General features: G+C 40.5%; 1 protein-coding gene across 1 annotated transcript in view; it reads left to right on the top strand.

Moving 5' to 3' along the window:
• The first annotated feature begins 1,309 nt into the window (after positions 1-1,309).
• The window catches only part of gjc1 (gap junction protein gamma 1), a 40,034-nt gene continuing 17,119 nt past the window's right edge, over positions 1,310-24,224 (top strand). The window contains exon 1 of the mRNA XM_017429434.3: positions 1,310-2,203. The gene's annotated coding sequence lies outside the window, so the exon portion shown is untranslated. The remainder of the gene's footprint in view (positions 2,204-24,224) is intronic.

Below are 24,224 nucleotides of genomic sequence, written 5' to 3'. Positions count from 1 at the left end.
ATTTCTCAGCGGGACACTTTTTTGATCATAACCCAAAGATCCCCTGAAGCATCTTGTTTGTATCAATCATTTCCTTGGAAAGTAGTTTGTGACCTGAGGGTCAGTTCAGCTGTTACTGTCATTAAACAGACCAAACTCATCAAATCTGCTTATTATTCAAGCTTTATTGCCTTCAGAAGAGCTAAATGATCCTCATTTTGGGCACATCTGCAAAGCAAACTGGATTTAAAAAGCCATTGCTGTTCAGAATAATCTTTTATTTATTTCTCAACAAGGTAAACTGTAACAGATAGCACAATACAGAATGAAAATAAAAATCTGTCAAGTAGAATCTAAAAACATCAAACACAAAAATGACTGAAAACACAGTGTACTAAAATTTACATAAAGGAAAACGACTGAGTAAAAGCCTGAAAACATTAGGACAGTGTGTAAAATGTAAATAAAAACAAAATGCAGTGATTTGCAGAATTAATAAACTCATATTTTAGTTTCCTTAAAAAACAAACCAAAAAAAAGTAATTTTGAATTTGATGGCAGCAGCACATCTCAAAAACTGTTCAACAGTCCTGGATGGGAGCAGATGTTGCTCTAAAACCTGGAGATCCTTTCCAGAGGCACTAATGTACCCCCATACCATCAGAGAGGCAGGCTGGATGGTTTGGACCCGTCTGACCTCAGAACAGTTCTCCTCTTTTGTCCAGAGGAGACACATCTGTTCACATCTGGCTTCTTTGCCTGATAGAGCTTTAAGCAGTGTTTGTGGACGGCACGGTGAACTGTGTTTACAGACGACGATCCGTGGAAGTGTTCCTGAACAGAACCAGAACCTGATCACCAACATCCAGCCTTTTGACCTTTGACCTCAGAGATTTCACCAAATTCTTGAAATATTTTGATAATAATATGAACTGTAGATGATGGGATATTCAGTCTTTTCAATTTTAAATTGAGGAACATTATTCAGTTTTAGACACAGTTTTTGGTGAACCTCTGCACATCTTTACTTCTATAATGCTCTTTTTATCCCCAGCCTTCTTACTGACCTGTTGCTAATTAATCTAATTAGTTGCAAAACGCTCATCCAGCTGTTTCTTATTCTTATAATTTTTCAGCCCCTGTCCCAACTTTTTTAAGATGCTGCCAAAAAATTCAAAATTAACTAATTAAAAACGTAAATGTTACAATTTCTTGTTTTTAACCTTTCATATGTTTACTGTGTTCCGTTGTGAATAAAATACAGGGTTATGATTGCATTCTGATTTTATTTACATTTCACACAGCATCCCAACTTTTTCACAACTGGGGCTGTAAATGTGTTTCATTTCTTTGTTTGTTGTAATTGTGTTTTGTTTTTACTTACAGTTCAGCAACATTAATGGACATTAATGTGTCCGTTGAGTGTCATAAATATTTAACAATATGATCTTTCTAAATGCATACAACTCTGATGATTCTGATGTAGAAATGAAGTGTGGCACCCAGGAAGCAGATGTGTGACCTGACGGGCGCGCGCACCGCCAGAGACGCGTGCGCGCAGCCTCCTGCTCTGCTGCTCCCCTGCAAAGACGGGTCGACGGGCTGAGAGGATCCAGCTGTCACTCACCTCGCCTCACCGGGGTCCGAGCTGCGGGGCTCTGCGCTCCGGACGACCACGAGCACGAAGGACACGGCCGGAGAAGGACGGAGATGGGCCCCCCGGTGATCAACAGATCGGCGGCCGCGCTGCCAGGAGGATCGCGATGAGGGACCCGAAGAGCAACGCCGGAGCCAGCTGGCACGTGAGACGTATTTATCGCAATTTTCCCGAGCCGGCCACGGGGATGTGAGGAAACCAGCGCCCGAGGTTTGCTTCCAATCAACTGATTCAGCTGATTCTGGGCGCAGGAGGGGGTTCGATCCGTGCCAAAATGAGCAGACTATTGTCTCGCATCTCAGTGACGGAGCGGGCCCGCAGGAATTTTGGCACCGCTTTTACGCAGCAGACCACATAGCTCGATCGACGTCCAGCTCGACCCGATCCGGGACACATGGACAAAGACCGCGTGCACATTTGACACCGCGAAAGGCATCAGCGACACCGTCCTGCTGCTGGTTCCAGCCCAGAAGTGGAGCAGGACCTCACCGAGTCCAAAACGACCTTCCCTTCCCGAACAAAAGGACCATCTTACATCTTAAAGCATCTTCACAGACTCGCAGAGCGGTAAGCAATCCTCTGATTACTCTCGGGAGGTTAAAGGTATTTATCCACACACCTCCACTCCTGTTGGGTTAATAATCTAAGGCAGTGGGTGATAGTAAGTGTGGGGGGGTCAGAGACGCGCCACATGGCTCCGGAACGCACAAACCACAGTCACATCCTTTGGTTCATTTAATTATGCTCTTCAGTTTTGGCCTTTGAGTCAATTAGTGGCAAAAAAAGAGAGAGAGAAACCTCTGTGAGCAGCTGTGTTTGGGAAGAATCTGAGAAATGACACAATAGCTAACTGTGTCAAACCTTGAATGAAAAGCGGGATTTTTAAGGACTAGTATCTCTTGGAGGAATGCATATCGCCCGCTGCTATTCATGTCTGAGTTTTAGATCAGTTTATGTTGAGGAATAACACAGTTGTTGCTGTCAAACCTTTAAAATAATGTCATGTGAAATCTCACCTCACGCTCGGACTACGTGTTGTGAAATAATCTCAGCTACTACCACATCCAATTTTAGCTCAACATCTATTAAATTCACTGAATTATAACCAGTCCCTTGGCTTTGGCAGCCATCTTGAACTGATTTGGTTTGTAGATGTTCATCCATTCATTACTTTTTGAGAGTTTCATTAAAATCTATCCAGTGGTTCATAAGATGTTTTGCTAACAGGCAAACAGGGATTATCCAATCTGTCAGAGCTCAGAATATGTGTTGGGGACCAGTCTCAGCTACTACCACACCAAACGTTAGGTCAATATCTGTAAAATGACCTGAGTTTGAGCCATTTCTGTGATTTTGAAGGTCAGTTGGCCTTGGCGGCGATCTGCAATGGAATTGACTCCGAAAGGTAATCAGCTGTAGACGTAAATCCAACGATTACTTTTTGCAAATTATATGAAAGTTCATGAGATATTTTGGTAACTCGCTTGCAGACATGAGTAAAAACATTATCATCCGCTTTTGAAAAAAAATATTGCCTTTAAATAATAATTTATCTGTTTAAAAGCTTGCACCAACAGCACCTTTTAAGGAGTTTTTACTGAGATAAAACATTCATGCAAACATGATTAAAATTAAACATCTAATTTAATTTAGATGATGACAACCTGAAGCTAATATTTGATAAATTAATAGAGAAAAAAAGCACATCACTAAGAGATGCCATTCCAAATGATTACCTAACTTTTTCTTTATAGTTGTTGCATAAAAATCTTTAGTCTTGTTGGAATTCATCCTTTTAGTTCTGGCATTTTTTCTCTACTGTAGTTCTGTAAAAAAAACAAAAACCTTTTCCTTTTTTTCTTTACAGTAGCTTTTGCCAAATAAGGCTTTGGCGGTCTTTCCATCTCCACATATTTCCTGATTCAGTCATTATCTCAGTATATCAAAAAGAAACACTCCCACCACTTAAAGTCTTTCAGCTGAGCAGCAGCCAGAACCCGACATTATTCACCCGTAACGAGGAAACGGCTCCTCTGAATATCTTTCAAATTTGCCACATTGGTTTCTGTGTGGAGCGCGGCTCAAATACGAGCCGTTATAATGAGTTCCTCCCCGAAAATCCTCCCCACATGTGAAGTCTTTGTGATGGATTTGGGGTCTTGCCAACCAAAGTGGTGCCTGTTTCTCTCCATAACGTATGGATGCTGTGTGTTTGCTGAAAATTTATTTGGCTGGGAAGCTGCCAGCAGCATCCACCTCCATTTGCCCTTTCCATCAGGCGAATGCAGTTTTGGCATTTCATTCTTAATTACCATTTTCTGTAGCATTCAGCGAGGTAGTCCATCTTTGTGCTTCTCCTCCCACCTTGTTATCACTGCAACAAACCCCCCCACCACAAACCATTATTTCTCTCCACGCGAGAGAAGAAAAACAGGAAAGTCAACCCCGATGCTCTTCATCGCTGAGAGAGAGAGAGAGAGATGAGGAGCACATTCAGTTTGGCAGCTGGGAAATGCCCCAAAGCTCTCATTTCATTTAAAATACAACATTTTCTGCATCCCCCTCCCCACTAAAATTCATGATAAACTGTGCATGGATGTTTATTAAATGATCAATGGACGCCCTAGAAAGGTTGGGGATATGATACATACTGTAGCCTCTCAGCTGTCAGTTAAGTAGATATAAATTTAGAGTATCTATAAACAAAAAAGTGGTGTTTTTAAAATCGCTGCAAGTCAGTTTCCCCCCAAAATAACCAAACAAATTTACAATCACTGTTCTGAAAAAGTTGGGCCTTTGTGTAAAATGGAAATAAAAACAGAATGCAGTGATTTGCAAATCCCATAAACCCATATTTCATTTACAGTGGAACATATTAAATACTGTATATATCAAATGTTGGAACTAAGAAATGCCGTCAGTTTTTAGGAAAAAATCAAGTCGTTTTGAATTTCATGGCAGCAGCACATCTCAGAAAAAAAGACGGGACATGTCCATGTTTCCCTCTGTGAAGCAACATCAGTCTGTAAACATCTGGACCTGAGGAGAGCAGCTGCTGGAGGTTTTAGAGGGAATGTTGTCCCATTCTGTCTGTAGAGGATTCTGGCTGTTCAGCAGTCCCAGGTCTTCTTTGCTGGATCTTTTGCTGAATGGAAGCAGATGTTGTTCTAAAACCTTGATGGAGCCTTTCCAGATGTGTAAGCTGCTACTGATGGCATAAAAATGTTGATTATATAGAACTGTGTTTTTAATCTTGTTATCAGGAATGTATTGATTTTTTTTCTGCAGGAGGTGGAGCCAATTTCCAAAACTGCTTCAATTTGTAAATCATTCCAAATGATTCTGGACCATAAATGTGACCGTTTCTAATACCTAAAAAAATATATTTCCATCAGCCCATCCTCGTTCAATACAGAACCTAATGATGCTTTGGCTTGATTGCTTTCTGTTGAATTCATAAAGGCTTATTATATATGGGAAATCAATACAGCCATTTACTGCTGAATTCCTTAGCCTGGTTTGCTTTTATTTCACAGTTAAAAGCTTGCGTTCTGCTCAGTGATGGCGTATTAAACTGAACACACATAAATGCAGTCCTTTCGAAGAGCGGACCAGATAGATCTTCCTGATTTATTTTACCACATAGCTGTGCAGTGCATGCCTTTATCCTACGTTGAACATCAACCACAAACTGTAACATTTCTCTTCCAAACAGCCAAGAATCAGTCAGATGTGCACAAATGCAATAATTGCATCAGATGAGATTTCTGAATCTCTTCATTCCCTTTTTTCCCCGACAATAAAACACACTTAATCATCTATATTTATGCCGTTGTGTGGGCTTTTTTTTATGTTAATCGGTTGCAGTCACATCCCCAATTTTTTTAACTTTTTGATCTAAAACCAGCAGCCGTTTTAAATAAATGGAATAATTCAGATCCTGTTTTTTCTCATTTCTTGCTCTCGGAATTTGAGCTGTGGAGTCAAGACAAAGAAGCAGGTGTTTAAACGATGCTGGCTTTTAAAGGACTTATTAGTGGCTGCAGTTCTGTAGGTGAGATAGAAACATCCGGAGACTGTGGAGGATCTACCACTGCAACATGAAACACTGAGGTATTATGACTGTATCTTGTTTAGCAGACTTGAGCTCACTGCCACGTTTAATCCTCGGAGTGTCGCTCGCTGAGGGAAAACCGTGTATTTATCCCTGCCAACCAGTCTGGATTCCCTCTGTTTGATGGTGCGCTCTCTGTGTGTTCTGGTCGCCAGTTCCTGTAAGCCACTTTGAAGCATCAGCGGAGGGAAAGTGCTTTGCTCTCTTTCCATGTAATTACCAAGTGATTAAGCTCGTTAGAGGTCATCGGATGTAAGCGGTAGATGCAATAATAGTGTGTGTTTCAGTGCACCCACTTTTCGTTCTTTATTTAAAGTGAGAAGTTTCAGCTGCACTGAAAGAGCCACTCGAGAGAACAGCGAAGATGTAACCGACAATTTGGGATGATGGCGGGGAACCATTTCTCGAGTCAGCAAATGATAATTTTCTGCTTTTAAAATAGTTGAAGATAAAGTGAATATAATAAAATATGTCCTGAAACGGTCTGTTATAAAAATAATTAGCTGGTGAGATGTACCCAGCTGTCCTTTGATAACAGCACAGATTATAACAGTTATAAAATTTAAACTTTTAAACTTGGCAGTAATGCACATAATACTGACAGAAATCACATTTTCTGTAAAAGTGCGGTGTGAATGTTGGGTGACTGCTGAACTGAGCTGTTAACGCTAAAATGAGCAGAATATTTACTAAAACTTTTAAGTAACACTAGTTTTAAAAGCAAAAGGACTGGCTGAAATCTAAAAAACAGCAGAATATTAGTTAAAACCAGCCGAAGAAGACAAAAATAGAACCAGTTTGCTGGAGCAGATTTCAAAAAGAAGAGATCTCAATGTATTTTTATGGGGAAAACATCTTTAAATAAAGTTAAAAGTCAATGAATGAGCTGAATGTTTTGATAAAAGACATTTTAAAGTCTGCTTATTCTGTCAACATTTGATTAGCTGTGGCAGCCATCTTGAAATGGGTTGACTCCACATTTTGCTGGAGACAAACAAACACAAAAAGACGAGTTTAAACATGATTGCTGCTTTGCTTTTGCTCAAATATTAGAAAAGGCCATGAAGGGAGGGTTGTGTTCGCTCTCCTCTCTGTGACTCAGGATGACTCCTTACCAAAATGAGCCCTGCAGTCGGCCCTGACCCTTCGCAAACAGGCGTGACGCCATCGGCGCACGTGTCGCTGTGATGCCAAGTCTTTGACTGTAAACTTACAGAGAGGAAGAGTCTGATGTTGTCTGACGAAGGGAATCCTGAGCGCCGTGATTCACGTTCCCTGTGCGAGGCTTCTGCAGCATGTGGTGGTCGGGCGACACACGTGTTTGCATTGCAACAGAGGATGTAAGCTTCAATTTTAGACTGTGGTTTTGCATTTTTACCACCTGCTGCAAAAAGGCAAAATCATGTTGTTTCCCATTTAAATCCAGCTTACAACAGATAGCAAACAACTAATTTAAATAATTTCCTTCAGGGGATCAATAAAGTATCTTTCTATTCTATTCTGTTCCATTCTATTCAATAGAATTGTCATTTAAACATTTATATATAAGTGTGTATTTTCCTTATTTTCCACCTAACAAGCAAAAAGGGTCAACCAGACAGAGAGAATCCCTGCTGAGTTTGAATACAGTCAGATGTCACTTTCTTGTCCTCACGAGGAGATGTGGACAGTCCAGCAAATGAAAACAGTCATGAGACTCCTTCCCATCGGGAATGTCACTGTTACACACCAGGATCAGCTCGGACCGAGTGCACACACACGCACACACACACACACGCAGATGAAAAGACGAGCAGACGAAGCCGGCCCTGCATGCACAGAGATGTTTACGCTGCAGTCAGAGCTCCACATGCATATTCAAACTGATCTGTCAGGCTCGTGAGTGTGCGCACGCTGACACATTTACATATGAGCGCGGCTGTCCTGGTCCGTGCTGTGATTTGGGGTGACAGGTCTTATGCCCCCGCCCCGGGGTCAGCAGAGGGGGGCGGAGCTACAACGTGACAGAGAGCTGCCTTTCATTCACCGCCGCCCTCCAATGACAAGCCTTGAATTCTCAGCGCTTCGTTAGCTTCAGCAGTCGGAAGGAAACAGTCAAACCGACGCTCATCTAATTGTTTTATTCATTCAGAAACCTGTTGTTTTAGATTCTTCTGTTTTGGTTCATATTCTGAATAATTTAGGACATAATTTTGACAAACGCTGCTTCAGTCATATGATCTAAAGCTTCAGAGGTTTTTGTATTTAAGCTCACTAACATCCAGTATTAAAGATCAAAATTAATCTTTTATGATTTACAAAGCTGGCTCAACATCTAACAATTATTTTAATCTTTTTATGTGTCTATTTGCTTAATTTCCCTGCCGTTAAAATATAAGAAAATAAGGTGTAATAATGAGTAAGTTATAACCACAACAAATTCCCCATTAATCACTGTATATTTTTAAAGAATAAAATCATGATTTGGTCTGAAAACACAACTGAAACAATGATTTATTTGGAAAAATGAAATTCACTCATTTTCTCAAGAGTTGTGAAAATGACAGATCAGCTGTTTTTGATAATTTAGGGCTCCCCTTTTTTAAAGGTTGCAGACAGTTATTGCGAATAAATTTCACCCTGTCGTGCAGAACTTTGTACCAATAATGTATTTCTGCAGTGATATGAATTGATGTATCTCCAGTAGAGCCAGCAGAAACACCCTGAGGAAAAAATGTAACTGAAAGCCTCAATCAAATATTATAAAGCCTGAAAACTGAGACATGAAGAAGCTGAAATGTTCACTTATTAGCCTTATAAAATGCAAGAGGTTTCATATTTTGGTTAAAAAGCTCAAATAATGACAGCTTTTCTTGGTTTAAAATGGGCCGATGTATAAAAAAGACCACCTCCTGTTGTTCTACAACATTAAAAATAATGTTACTTTTGTTACTGTTAATTTTGTTAGTTCAAATTTCGCAATCACAGACTATTTGTTCCAAGGTGAAGCAACAATGGCTCCATGGGTATTTATCCTCTAATCGTATTGTCAGCAGTTTAATCCGCAGGACTAAAACCCACATTGTCTCCGGTTATGCTCATTAGGGTGAATTTGTGTAGAGAAAAAGCACTGCAATTAAAGAGAGCAAATATGTGGAATAGGAGGTGCTTCAAGAAAACAGAAAAAACAACAACAAAATGTATTTTTAGAACAAATTTCCAGAGTGATCATGATCTATGCGAAGAGAAGCCAAATGCAGGACTAGAGGATTTGAGACAAGCAACTGAGAGAACAAAATAAATCTTTATTAGGTGACAGAAAGGACAGAAAATCCAAAACTAAACACATCCAACAAAGGAGGGGAACCCCCACTCCTAAAACTGTGAAAGACTCACACAAAATCTGGAAATGAAGACTTTAGAACATAAACTATATAAATAAATAAATAAACAACTGATGTGACTAAAACTAAAATGTTCCAGTTTTGTCTCATCGGTCGACAGGCACTTTCACGTATTCCTGTTTGGCTTTTTGTGTGTTTTCCTGTCACTTCCACGGAGCCCAATATGATTCAAAATGTGATGGATGGTGCAATTAAAAAGTCACTTTGGAGTTCAGCTTGAATGGTTTAGGATGGGTTTGTTTTTTTGGCTTTTTTTTTCTACCATCCACATTATCCACCCGATTAACCTGGGGTTGCATTTCCTCTTGCGTCTACATCCTGGGAGGTTGGCTACAGTCCCATGAGCCTTATATTTAATAAATTATTGTCAGCTATGGTCAGAGAGACACAAAGCTGCTTGGAGACTGTATTTACTGTTAGCATGCATATCTATCATCTTTGTTTTCTCTGCTCCATGTTCAGTGTGGTGAACAGAACCAAACCAAACTACCCAGAGGCTGTTTGTTTCCTTTAAATAAGCTGAATGTCTGATGAAAAGCTCAAAGGCACATGGGAACTAATTAGGGTCAAACACTTAAGTTGAAACATGTCTATAATGTGAAGATTAATAGTCTCTTTAATGGCAGCAACAAATCTCTCTGTACTATTATAGTGAGTCTTTGTAAAATAAACAATAAATCATTATTTTCCACATTATCTTGTTTACTCTATCACATTCTAAAGGTGTGCAGGTATACATTAAACAACCTTCCAATTAGTGTGACCACGGGTAGGACTAAAAAATGTGTGTTCACGTATAAGTTTAAAATACTTGCTGGTTGTTCCAGGGTGTCAACTTGCAAAAGCTGCAGAATGAAAAGTTTTGAGCAGCGTTTCACAGAGCGCTGATTTCAGTGTCCTCAGGGAGACACTTACAGCTTGGGTTGTTTTTCATATTTACAATAAAAATGATAAAGTTTAGTTTCTCATTAAAAGCTCACTGTCCGAGGAAACGCAGGAACAACATGCGCTTTGCTGCAGAATCTGTTGAGAGCGTGTTAGAACCCATGAGGCGATCTGCGCCACAACGCTGCACACAACGGAAGGTGCGTGTCCGACACGACCACGAGCGCTCGCACCTGATTGGTCCAGCTGGGGCAGCCGCGGCCGGGTGATGTCCCCCTCGCTATCTGTCACAGGAGGACAGATCAGAGCAGCCAGGTTCACAGATGGAGGCCGACACCCAGTCACCGCTCTGCCTGGCGCACACTGAGACACACACACACACTCTGAGACACACACAAAGCCAAGCTCACACTGAGATGTGCAGAAATGTGTGGAGAGCTGCACTAAGGAGGTAATCCGTGACTGGAAAAAAGTACTTTGGCATTTTTGTTCCCTGACTGTAGTAATTAGTCATTGTAACAATTACCAAATTAAAAGCCTAACATTTCTTGAAGGAATGCATATCGCCTGCCACCTTCCATCCTAGAGATTTAAAGTTAAGCTGCTTTTTCCAAACCTTGTAAACGACAACATCTCATTACTGTGAGATCTTGCAAAAAGTGGTAACATTCAGGTAGGTGTTGAGGATGACTCTCAGCTACTACCACACTTGATTTTAGCCTTATAACTATAAAACTGACAGATTTGTAGCCATTTTTGTCTTCTCTAAAGTCAGTTGGCTGTGGCAGTCATTGTGAATGGGGTTGACTTCAAAAGGTAATTAATTATTTATGTCTTTCTAAAGGAGTTTCATTAACATTCATCCATTGGTTCATGAGACATTCTGGTAATGCTGCAGACAAACAAACCCAGACACGGGCACAGACCCACCTGTCAGTGTTGTTTTAAGCTTTTAAACATCCTGCCTCCTTTTAGCTCGGCTCCTAAAGGCCACCTCCTCCATCACTGGATCGGTTTTTGTTTTTAGCTCATGATATGTAACGTGTGACCAAATGCTTTTCTTCGTGGAGTGACTTTAGTGATTCAGCTTATCACAGAAACCCCGGCGGCTCAGTCGTTTCCTTGAATGTGTCATGTTTCTGATGCCGAGTGGAGGCTCTTTAACTGTCTCAGCGATTAGTTTTATTCAAGTGAGCAACAACGAGGGCTTCCATTAATACAAAGCAAAAAGGAGACAAGCCAACACAAGGTTATTTTTAGCTGCTGTTCCATATACAACATGTTCTCCAGACGCTCCAGGGTCACACACACTGTTTATATGGTGACTTCAGACCTCGGACTGCATTTAACCGAAGCTTTGCAGGAATATTAGACAATAAAGGTCGTGCATTCCTTCATGGACTGCATGTCGCCCACTGCCTTTCATGCCAGACTTTTAGACTAAGATCATCTTATGAGCAATGATGGACTTCTAGCCATTTTGGTTGAACTTTGAAACTTACATCATGTGCAATCTCATGGGATATCTTGTGTGATCTGTCAGTGCTTGGAGTATGTGTTGTTAATGGCTCTCAGCTACCTCCACACCAAACTTTAGCTCAATATCTGCAAAATTCACAAACATATAGACAGTTTTTTTCATTAAATGAGAAACAATATGAGTAATCTTTTTGTTTTTCAGAGTAAATGAACAATATTATATATGATAACTCATCAGAACTGCTAAAAGCTTTGAAAATACAAACATGTACAGTAAAGTTTGCAAAAACTAGTGCTAAAGATGACAGCTTGTGATTATCCTCTTTTCTTGTGCTGAACTAGAGACACAAGCAGAGAGAAAATCTAGAAAAATCCACAAGTTCTGCAGTCTGGTGTACCATCACTAAGTCATTATAACACTCTGAACAAACAAGCGTTTCATGTGAGCAAATCTTTACGTAAACGGTTCGTCCTCGGGCTTTTCACTTCGAAAGACTCGGTTCCCTCGACTCCTCAACCCGTTCAAGACAATAAAAAGCAACGGAGGCCCAAACCGACGGCGCACAGGACACAAGGAGAAAAACAGAAACAGCACGGAGCTATTTAAAGCTCGGCCTTAAGCACTTCTGTCAAGTGAATCTGTTCTTTCTTTGCTTTTTTTGTTTTAGACGTGGAGTCTCAAAACGTTAGCCCGTAAGGCTATCATCGAGGCTACACTGGCAGCACGAGCGCATATGTGCTCGCCGTCGGGCTTTTTCCTCCCCATCACACCACGCCGGGCCGAGGCTCAGATCATCCCGAGGCCGTGTGGTCATGGAAAGCCACTCATGTATGAATGTTATTCTGCTTAAACATGACTCGAGGAGCAGAGGCTGAGAGGAGAGGACAGGACAGGTCAGGACTGTCCTGGGAGACACATCACGTGTCCGTGATGTAACGGGGAGGAAAAGCACACTTGCTGCTGTGGTGTTTTGGTGCAGAAATATTAATGCGACAGGAGGAGGCCGACAGGTCAGGGTTTTCCTCAGTCTAGTGGTTATAAAGCATCAACAAACCATCTGTAATAAATTGTGCAAATTATTCAAAGCTGGTGTAAAATTACATTTTTCTGTTGTTATTTTTTGTCGCTGACTGCGTCTTTAATCAACAAAATCTTAAATCAAACTTGGTATAATTTTTCAAGAGGCAAAAATAAAAGTTTAAAAATGGTAAAACTCATGAAATATTCAGCTGTCTCTCACCAAACAAATGAATTAAACTGTATACTCAATTAAAGGCCTAGCGTTCCTTGAAGGAATGCATGTCACCCACCGCTTTTCATGATTAGTTTAGATTTAAACTAAAAAAAAGGAACAGAGTTGTAACCATTTTGGACAATCCTTGCAAATTACTCTGTGCACGATCTCATGCAAGACTGTGAGATCAGAGAATGTGGTGAGGATGACTCTCAGCTACTACCACACCAGATTTTAGCTGAATATCTGTACATTTACCTGAGCTAAAGCCATTTTTCTGTTGGTTAATGGTAGCTGTGATGGCCGTGTTGAATTTGGGTGACTCGAAAAGTTAATGAGTTGAAGATGTAATGATTGCTTTCATTACAATCCAGCCTGTGGTTCATGAGATATTTTGCTAACAGACAAACACAAGAACACACCCAGACAAGAGCCAAAACTTTATTATCCTCCTTCACCTTTTGGCAGCGGCTGATAATGGAAACCTGACTGAATTTCAGCTTTTTTGTTTTTTTTCCTCCTCATCTTGTATTTGTGTTTATTTGACTCTTGTTCTAACAGAGGCAGAACACAGTCTGAACCAAAACCAGACTTTTTTGTGTTCTCATGTTGCTGGCAGATGTAACCCTGGTTCTGTGTGGTCCGTAACGGGACGAGGGAGGTTTCTTTCGCCTGTTGTCCACCCCGGATGCCTCGGCTGAGAGGCATCGTGAAGAATTCGCCTTCAGGCAACAATCTATTTTTGATGTTAAAACTTAAAGCTTAGAGTCTGATTTTTGTTCCTTAATCCTTAAAGTTTCCTTTCACAGATTTTTTAACATTGATTTATTTATTTTAATTTAATTTTTTTCCCCCCTCTTTGTACTCTGGGGTTGGGTGGCATCCAGACTGTGTTGTTGTGACTGTGGTTTCTTTCATCTGAGATCCAGCATCAGGATGAGCAGAAAACTTTTTGTTCAATCAAAGCTGTCAGCCGCCTTGGCGAGCCTGATTGGATGATTAAAGTTGCATTGGAACAAGTGTGACCGCAGGGAGGAACATATTGCTGCGCTGCAGCTCCTTTCAGGCGCATTCTTTCTGTCTCAGCTTCTCCCCTCCGTCGCTGCATCCTGAAAGAGTTTTGTTGGAAATGTGATTGCTCGTTTCCGTTTACATTCACTCGCCATCTGCTGAATTTGGCCGCAGCTCGAAATCAATTCTTAATGCTGGCAGCTTTGCATTCGCCTGCCTCCTCTCTCAGCTTGTGTCTCTGTTTCAGGTTCTCCTGCTTTCTGAGATGTTTTGATCTTTTATCTGTACCAAAACTAGGCAAAACATTAGTCTAATTGATGTCTGTCAGTAAAGGAAATTTAATGTTTTTTATTTTACTTTAACTGTGTGAAACTCTCTTTACTTTTGATGACTTGTTGTTCTTCTTTTCCTATCGGCTGTTCCTTTTTCAGGGGCCGCTACAGCGAGTTCAACACCAGCTACCTCTAACTGCATCCATATGTCTCCTCTTTGTCTCTAACATCCTTCTGTCCCTCCTCTGGACATGTCCAAACCATCTCAGTCTCTCTAACTTTATCTCCCAGTCCTTCAACCTGTGCTGGACCTCTGATGACCTCATTCCTAATCCTGTCCATCCTCGTCCCTCCCAAGGAGAACCTCAACATCTTCAGCTCTGACACTTCCTGTTCTGTCTCCTGTCTTTTTGTCTCCAAACCGTCCAACATGGCTGCTCTCACCACTGTTTTATAAACCTTTCCTTTCTTCTTTGCTGCCACCCTTTTGTCACAAATCTCTCCTGAAACTTTTCTCCATCCACTCCATCCTGCCTGGACTCTCTTCTTCACCTCTTTACTCCCCGTCCTCCTGGACAGTCGACCCTAAATCCTTAAAGTCCTGCACCTTTGTGACCTCTGACCTTGTAGCCTCACTGTTCCACCTGCCTCCCTCTCATTCACACGCTCGTACCCTGTCTTTCTACGGCTGATTTTCATTACAGTGATTAAACTTTATGTGTTTACCTAAGAAGATGAAAACTAAAGGGAATATTAGTTTGAAGATATGCAATAATTTACCAAATCAAAATTGGCACTGCTTTAAGTTGTTCATCCCAACAAACTGCGTGTTTGTTAAAAGTTTTATTCCAGTTATTGAGATATTTTAGTCTTCAGTAAGTTTACTGCCATCCCTTGATCTAAAAAGAAAAGTTAACATTATGGTTATTGTGATATAAGTCTATACGATGTGGTAAAATATTATACAATATGATGCAATTTGATACATAACTTGTATTGTTTTGACAGCACTGCTTTCCACAAAAAGCCACACAAAAGGACAAAATAATCCAACAATGCATGCATGTACTAAAGAGGCATGTCACACAACTCTACTGTTCTTAATTTCTCTCTTCTTTCTCTCCTATTAATTGGTTATTTAATCTGTGAAACTGCCTCCCCATGAGGCATTTTTCAGTCTGACCTCTGTTTCAACTTTACCGGCTGCTGTTTGACAAACCTTGGCCCCTCCTTCAGTCGGGATCTTCCGCCTGCTTCGCTCCTAAAGGCAAATCCAGTGACAGTGAAGTGATGGTGTCCATGGCGCCGTCAGATGAAAGTGAAGCATGTTTGATGGATGCTGTGGGCTGACGCAGACTTATTACCAAGATATAAAAGTTTAATTGCCTGGGAGATCCTTGTCCTGTGCCATTCATGTCACAAACATGAGTGACGTCCTGTGGATTTGTCAGAAGAATCAGGGTCGGGGTCGTTGTCTGCTCATTACATTTTTGTGTTTTAATATCACTTGAACGGAAGGGTCTGCCGGTACAGTCCTGAGCAGGTGACCTGGCCCCTGACAGCTCATTGTAGAGGCTGAATTATGTCAAACTGCTGTTTTAAAAGGAGAGAGAAAGATATTAGGAAGAAATCTGCTTCTGGCTTACAAAAGAAGTTTCACTTTAATTTGACATGTTTGATTAAACGTGATTCATATATGAAAAATAAATGTGATTTTTTTTTTTCATTCAATAAATCATAATTTCTTTTTGGCAGTAGCTCAGTTAGCTACTGCCAGTGTGATAATTATCGCAGTTAACTGTGTTCATGCCAGCAGAAACATTCGTATGCAGATCATCACTGTTCACGTCATCAACTGAGACCCAAATAAGAACATAATCAAACCAGAAAAACTGCATTTTTGCAGAACGCCGAGTGCTGCATGTCTCTGAAGAAGCTGAAACTGAGTTATTAAAGCTAAAAGATGCACAACACTAGCTAAAATCTAAACGGCTAACTAAATGTATGAAAGTATAATAAGGAGACAAAAATAGAGCTGAAGCAGATTTCTAAAAGAATTATGATTTTCAAGGAATCAAAGAGATGTCAGTGTATGTATGCTAAGGGGGAAATGGTTGTAAATAAAGTTAAATATTTGTAAAAGTGTAAATGTTACAAAAAAATGTCGTAGTGCCCATCTCTTAAAAGAGCTGAATGTTTTGAAATGTTTAATGGCTAAAATAGCACAAAGTATGCAGAAGCAGACTACAAAACGTGTCCGGAAAAATTTAAAACAAGAAAACAATCATGTGAACGCTGAATCAGCCATGTAATAAATGTTGGATGGATGTTGGATGGATGTTGGATGGATGCATATACATCCAACACCCATCCTCCTTCTACACAATCACATTCAAAATCTTCTCGGCTTTTTAGCGACTGTGATTTCAACGATGTCTTCACCTTTTTAGAGTAAATAAACCCAACTGTGGCTGGCAGTGGCATTTAGCCCATGTGTGTGCTCCCCTTCCTCTGTGTGGCTCCAGTTGCAGTGGTTACACACGCACACACTGCAACTGGAGCCACAGAAAACTCTGAACTTGGCAGTTGCTTCTCCAACGTGTCTGACTTCAATAGCAGCGTGCCGCGGGGTAAAAGCCACATTTCATTATGTAATCCTAATGAATTTTTAGCAACGATGTTCAAGTGATGGGCGCATTGTCACACCCTTAACAGATAAGTTCTCGACTCGCGGCGCTCTAAGTGGCAATTTCACGCTAGCTACAGTTTAATAGGAAATATCAGGTGTTAGGGAAAGGGTGGCGTTAATGAGACAGCTGTTAATCAGTAATTCATTAGTGTTGATACATTGTCTTACATCCCCGAGGAGCTGTTTGTGATTTATGTTTGATTTTTAAAACGTGCACAGCCTGTTTGCCATCAGTTGGTCAGATGTGTTGACAGAGTCTTCCCTTGTTTAAGCTGAGAGGCAGAGACCGGTTAGCCGGCGCCATCAGTGGCACTGCATGTTTCAGTCCCAATGCCTACACGGTGGAAAGACAAGGACACCTTTTTTCCCCCCCTGTTGCAGTTAGGAATATAGAATATTTTGAGAGAAAAGACGCGGCAAAACTCGAGTGACAGGACTGTGAGCCTCATGCAAAGAAATTGAGAACCATCAGGAACATCCAAACTCATTCTGGAGACTCCCTTGTGAATGCTGTTCCCCAGCTAGCTGCAGCACACCAAAACGTTTTTAGGTCTAAATTTTACAACACTGACCACTGAGGGTTAAAGTAAAAGTATAATTTAAAAGAAAAAACAAAAACACCAACTTCTCTATTGTAGCTCTGTTTTTGGAAGGTCTGTATCTATATGTCCTCAGTTAAATTTCAAAGTTAGGCCACAAATATTTTTATTTTAAATAGTTTTATTTCTAAATATTTGTCATGGACACCCATATCAGAGGAAAGCTGCACCTTTGAGTCAAACACAAGAAAATGCAAAAGTGTGCACGACTTTCTTGTCATAAAATCATAAAATCTGCAGATCTTGAAGCCAGACTTTGAAATATGACAGGAAAAAAGCTTCAACTGCAGTAAGAGTCTTTAGTGCTTTCGGTAAGTGATTAGAAATCATAAATAAAAAACAAGTGTTACGTGCTTCTTGCATCAGAAGGAAAGGTTTGAGGTATTGACCTCTCCCCGGGCATCAAACAAGGATCATATGACCTCCAGCTCTTCCTGAATTTAGAGTCACGTTTAACAGTTCATGTGATGTAAAGAGCTGGAGTCGGTCCTTATGGTCATTGATGGATGAGGAGGAGGAGGAAGTGAAGGTTTTGAAGAGGGGGATGGGAGAGGAGAGCTTCAGTGGGATTAGAGAAAGGGAGGTTAGTGAAAGGATGAGACCGAGTTGTGGGGGTGGGTAGCGGGGGACCTCTGGGAGAAGATGGTGAGGGATGGGGGTCTCCTCTCAGTTGTTATGACACCGCAGCACTGTGCTCTGGCTCCATGTTCTGCCCTCATGGTGCCAGGCTATGAATGGGAAGTTGTGTGAGTGCTTTGTGTCTGCTCGGCGCTCAGTGCCATGGGCTGAAACAGGCAGCTCCATTCATGCACTCCATAATTCTGCCTCATTATACTGTGGGTGCCATGCATGAATGTTTCCTTCAGTAGTGTGTTAGAATTGATTGTCTTGCTCACAGGATTTTCTTATGTAGCATATGTGTGCATCATAGTATATTTTTTTTTAATTTTCTCTCTTTTTTACTGTGTGGAAGAATGGGGATTGCAAATAATCAAGGAAGCAAGGATAGGTGGATTTCCTCTCTAGATTTGGTCAATATTCAGATTTATTAAAGCTTATGTTTTCCCTTCTTGCTAACGTTGAACTGCAGCAGAAGAACAAGCATGTTTGAAACATACCATCCACACCATCCTCATCACCAATCTGCCTTTTGTATCAATCAGTGTTTCAGACAGCAGAATAGCCCCCACAGTGTAGACAGAGGCTGCAAGCTGCAGCTGCTGCACACACGGAGCCGAGGCATGGCAAAGCACACACACACACACACACACACACACACACACACACACACAGAGTCAGAGGGGGAGAGCCGCTCCTCCCTGTTTGTCGGATGTTTTGCTTTGCTTTAATAGTAAGACTGATGCCATTTAAATCTTTCGCTTCAATAAACTCAATGCAAATCCAGCTGCATAAGTGGGTTACCAAAGACTTTGACTGACACACAGCCAAGGACACTGAATGGAGCCGGCCTATACATTTCAGTTCAGCCTCATTTATCTTGATGTTGAAATTACTAACAAATAAATTAACCGTATGTGAAACAACTGCCATGTGAAGATCTCTGTTATCTCTGATTTTTTTTCCATACAGGCAGATTATCATATCATTTAAGGCCCAGCACTCCTCGAAGCTATACATACTCCACTTTTAATGTCAGAGTTTTAAAGTAAAACCTTTTTTTTTTTTGCTTAGAAGGGACAGCGTTATATCTGTTTTAGTCAAACCTTGAAAATGGTATTATTCCCAACTTCATAGGATATTATGAGATGTGCTGAGGGCGTCTCCCAGCTGCTGCAACACTTAATTTTAGCTCAATATATGCAAAGTTGACTTGAGTTATAGTCATTTTTTGTGTTGTGTTGTCACTTTGTGGTGGCCATCTTAATCAGTTGTAGATGTATATCCAATGATTAGTTTGAGAGAGTTTAAAAAAAGAAATCTGTCAGACAGTCAAACAGAGTTAACTTCAATCGTTAATGGAAAAGTTTTCCAAAAAAGATCTCATGCTATCACTTAGCACTTGGAGCACTTGGAGTATGTGTTGGCAATGGCTCTCAGCTACTAACACAACAAAATTTAACTCAATATGTGGTGTTTGCAGCCATCTTGAATGGGGTTGACTTCAAAAGGTAACCAGCTCTAGCTGAACATCCAATGATTACTTATAATTTTATTAATATCTGCTCCCTAAATAATGAGATATTATGCTCCACATACACAGACTTGAGTCAAAACACTATCACCTATCATCTTTTGTGACAGGAGATAAAAATGCCCACAAATTCCCATCAGCACTTATGCATAGACAAAACCTTTCAAATCCCATTTTTCTTGTTTATGAATAATTTTTTGGTATTTCCAGCCTGCATAAACAGCGATTTATGGGAAAACTTTGGTGCAGAACATGAAGTCCTCCCTAATCCCACGTGTCCTGTTCAGCCCTCATGATGAAGACTATCAAGGTGAAAGTGTTGCATGATTTGTAGGATTATTATTAGCGTGGTAATAGGGTCTTGGAAGAAACGGGATGAGAGGGAGCGGAACGCGCTGTTCATCCAGGTGTGTGATATTTTGCCGCAGCGGCCGCCTCAGGAACAGATCTGTCAAAACAAGTGAACGTGCGCCGGAATGAAGGACTGGCCACTTCCCTGGAGAACGGGAACAAGAAAAACACACGTACTGTAATCTGTGAGAGCTCACTCACACACAAAAACACAAATACACACTCACATATTCCCTCATCCCCCCAAACCTGTCACCGACAGCAAAGGTGCTCTGCAAACACACACACACACACACAGTCCATGTATGCCTCAGGAAACAACAAGAAACATCTAACTCTGAGTCACTTTCAGTCTGAATCAAACACAGGCACGCACAGGGATGCAAATACACAAGCGCCAACAGCGTGTTCAGTTTTATCAATGCTCTTTAACTTGGTTACTGGGACATAATTTACCTCTAATTTATTATCGCCTGCCACCGAAAGGGGAAAACGAATGTTTTTCACCCATGATTGTGTGTCCATGTGTTTGTCTGTTACCAAAATATCTCATGAACCACTGGACAAATTTCAATGAAACTTCCTGAAACTAATCATTGGATGAATATCTATAATGATTAATTTCATAGTCAATCCAATTCAAGATGGCTGCCACAGCCAACCAATTCAAAAACACAGCAATGGCTGTAAGTCAGTCAATTTTACATATGTTGACTTAAAACTTGCTGAGGTTGATTTTAACACATGATTGGAGTGCCAACAGATTGCACCATTAACTATTTAGCGTCAGACTCTGTCTGTCTGTTAGCAAAATATCTCATAAACCACTGCACAAATTTTAAAGAAACCTTTAGGAGCTAATCATTGGGTGCACATCTACAACAGATTAACTTTTGGAGCTAATCTAATTTAAGATGCCCGGCACAGTCAGTTTTACAGATATTGAGCTATATTCTGTTGTTGTAGGAGCTGAGGGTCTTTTACAACACATACTCTGAGTTCTAATTCATCTTGTGATATCAATGGATATTGTTCATAATGTTATTTTCAAGGTTTGACTAGAAAGTCTACTGTTCTGGTGTTTCTCAACATAACATATTAGTTCAGAACTCAACAAGAGGCCATTTCCATTCCTTTAAGCAGTGCCAGGACTTTGGTTTTAAATTGTATTCTTCTGCTAAGTTGATAGATTAGACTGAGAAACTTGTGTTTTTCATGCACAGAGCTCTCCTCCGTCCGCCCTTTTTCATCACTCAGCGTCTTCTACCGCCCTCCTCTTCCTCCATCCTAAACTCTAATAAGTGTCTGAGCTTGCAGGTGAGCAGTAGCTTGAGGAGTGTGTGTGTGTGGGAATGTATGTATGATATCAGACACACGCTAAGGGAGACGCTCGCCTGTCCTTTCACCTCAGATTTCCTCATCTGCTCCACATTAATTGCAGATGAGAATCTAATCTAAAGCTAAATGAGATTTTTAATGGCAAAGCATGGCCTCATACTGTTCTTGTACAAGTGATGGAAATGCAAAAATTTAAATGATGCAGATTTCGACTACACCCTTTCATGCTTTCGTGAACTTTATCTGTAATTTGAGCCGACAGACCCAAACAGATTGCCCGAGTAACAAAAGCAACTTCTCTCTGAACTGCAAATATTTAACAGCCCAAATGTTTGCTCGCTCGTGAGCCTCCGAACATCTAAGCCACATGTTTGCGTATGATAATGAACATGTGCATGCAGCCTCCACTCACCCCCTATTTATTAAATTGCTCCATGCTGCAGACAAACATCATCAAGGGCTCATTATTTCCAACTACTTCTGAAATAAAGGACTTAATCATTTCCAAACACAGCCTGGGAATACTTTAATCTTGCAATGAAGTCAGATATGCATATTCTTCCTAGAATCAAAGCTGCAAAGTAAATGTATGAACTGACTGCTAAAATGCATTTTATAATCAGTTCTGTTCTTAAATTATTGCACTAAAATTGGCTACCAAAAGCACAAATAAACAGATATGAAGCTACAGTCTGCATGATTTGGTTCATGCATTCATTAGTGTCCATTCGAGTGTTCGTTCTCCTCTGATGTACCTTCTTTACCCCTTTATCCATTTATTAGTTCAGCCCACATTCATTCGCTGCAATGTAAATGTCAAGGGGTAATTGTGTAACAAAACAGAACATGTAGGGGATGAAAACGCAGATAAGAAAAGCTCAGCAGCGGAGCGTCTGACTGCACATCAGCAGTTCAAGTGTAGATACTCCTTCTGTTTGTAACTAATTTATGCGGAAGGGTGAAAAGTCCAGGTGAACCGCAGAATAAAAACGTGTTTAATACTTGCCGTAGTTATGATGTCAAGGGATGAATGAAAATCCCGTTATTGTTTGTAATGACTGTGTGCAGGTTTCTTGTTAATTGCTGCATCACATCTTTTTTACAATCAGTCACTGTAATTAATTACTTTTAGCTGTTCACTTCCATTACCAATGAATTCAACACAATTAAACTAAAAATAATCTGTAACGTCAGACTATGCAGATCAATGATTCCACCGCCCAAACACATTACACAAAGAGCCTTTCTTGGACTCTGCCTGATTAAATGGTATGGAAATAGTTTTGGCCAGGATGTGAAATAAGGAATATTTTTAAGCTTTTGCTGTGCTCCTTTTAGTTTGCTTATAGTGAAGGATTGTTGTGAGGTTATTTGGTTCTACCATTTTGTACCTGGCTTCCTGTTTTATTTTGATAAATTGCTCTTTTTGTGCAGTTCCTGTTTCTGACCTACACCTGCCTTTAGTTTCTAATGAGCACACCTGCCTATTGTATTTACCTCCCTCAGTGAATACTGTGTGTATTAGGTTTCCTTTGCTCTTCATCAGACCCTCATTGTTCGTGAATCTGTTGTTAGTTTGGTCTGTTTCGGTTGAGTTTATTATTATTTATTATTATTATGTCTCTGTGTCCTCTGATTGGGTCCCTAAACCACCATCATCCTCATTTCAATTCAATTTTCTTGATGTAAAATGCAGATTGTGTTAATATTAGCACAAATATAAAAGACGAGCAGACCCTTCAAGACATACACATAATAAAAATGTTAAAAATATGTATAATTAAAAAGTTAAACATGGTAAAAATCACATACGGTATCCAGTCGCTCTCTGCTGTGCCTCCAAAGACAGACTAGCAGTCCAAACAAATGTTGAAACTAAAGTTGTTTTTAGCTAAAATTCAAACTTTCTGTAGCTGTATTTTACTAAGGAACGTTATAAAAGCCCTTAAAATAAACGCGAAGTCAGTCCTTCAGTTTTTATCTTTCAGCAAATGAACCAAATGACCATCAGTGTTTCAGTGAGACCATTTCAGTCACGTACACAGAAACAAAACACATTCAGGCTGTATCGTGTAAACAAGGAGGGAAGAGTGGTAGCCAAAGTATACAAAAGTATTCAACAGTTCATTCCAGTGGAATCAGCTCAGCTCGTGAAGAAAGTTTATTGCTTCCATGCATCTACATCCATCTTGGACTGTTTTTACTCAAACTTATGTAACTTGACTTGATGTGGGACTGAACTGTCAGTGAGATGTAGTATTTGACAAACTTTCATTATTTGGATTTTATTTCTTTTGCTGGAGGGTTCTATCAAGATGCTACAATTTATTCAAAACTTTCTTGTTGACATTTCAGCCTTTATGAGCTGTCAACTCTAAAACATCATTCTAAAAGACGCATTTTCCCCATAAAGTCCCGTTCAATAAAAAACAGGCTTAATGGACATCAATCGCCACTTGTCAGTTTATAAATCTGTATTTCAGCAATTTCTTTAATGGTCTTGGGAAAATTATAAGTGGCCAACTGACAAATCTGTCACTTTAGCCTCTTCTTAAAGTGCTTTGATGGATAATACACTGTTAAATGATCCACATTAGTTTGGTTCGCTCAGGCAAACTGCAGGGATGAATGGAGTTGAGCAGCACCAGTCCAGTCTCAGTTCATCTGTGTGGAGTCAGTTATGATGTTTCTGAAGGCTGAATGTATCTGCTCAGAGGTCAAAATGCAGAAGGAAGGATTGGAAAGTGTCTTCTACCACTGAGAATTAAAACAGTTGTTTCTTTTCCGTGGAGCAGTCACATCATGACTCGTGGCTCCAAACAGCAAACGTGTTACTCGTGTCATCTTCCTGTTTTTGCTGTTTTGTAGTTTGTTCACAATCACCTTCACAAATGGTGTTTTAGAGGTTAAAAGGGAAGATGATTGAGACAATATTAAGAATCTGTATCTTTGCCTAAGCCCTGGATGCCTCCCTGGTGAGGTGTTCCAGGCATGTCCTGCCAGGATGAGGCCCAGAGGAAGACTGAGGACACACTGGAGGGACTATGTTTCTCAGCTGGCCTAGGTGGCTGGGGAGAGGG

This window comes from Kryptolebias marmoratus, linkage group LG12, assembly GCF_001649575.2.
Source record: "Kryptolebias marmoratus isolate JLee-2015 linkage group LG12, ASM164957v2, whole genome shotgun sequence".
Classification (NCBI taxonomy): domain Eukaryota; kingdom Metazoa; phylum Chordata; class Actinopteri; order Cyprinodontiformes; family Rivulidae; genus Kryptolebias; species Kryptolebias marmoratus.
This window is presented reverse-complemented; position numbering and strand designations above follow the sequence as displayed.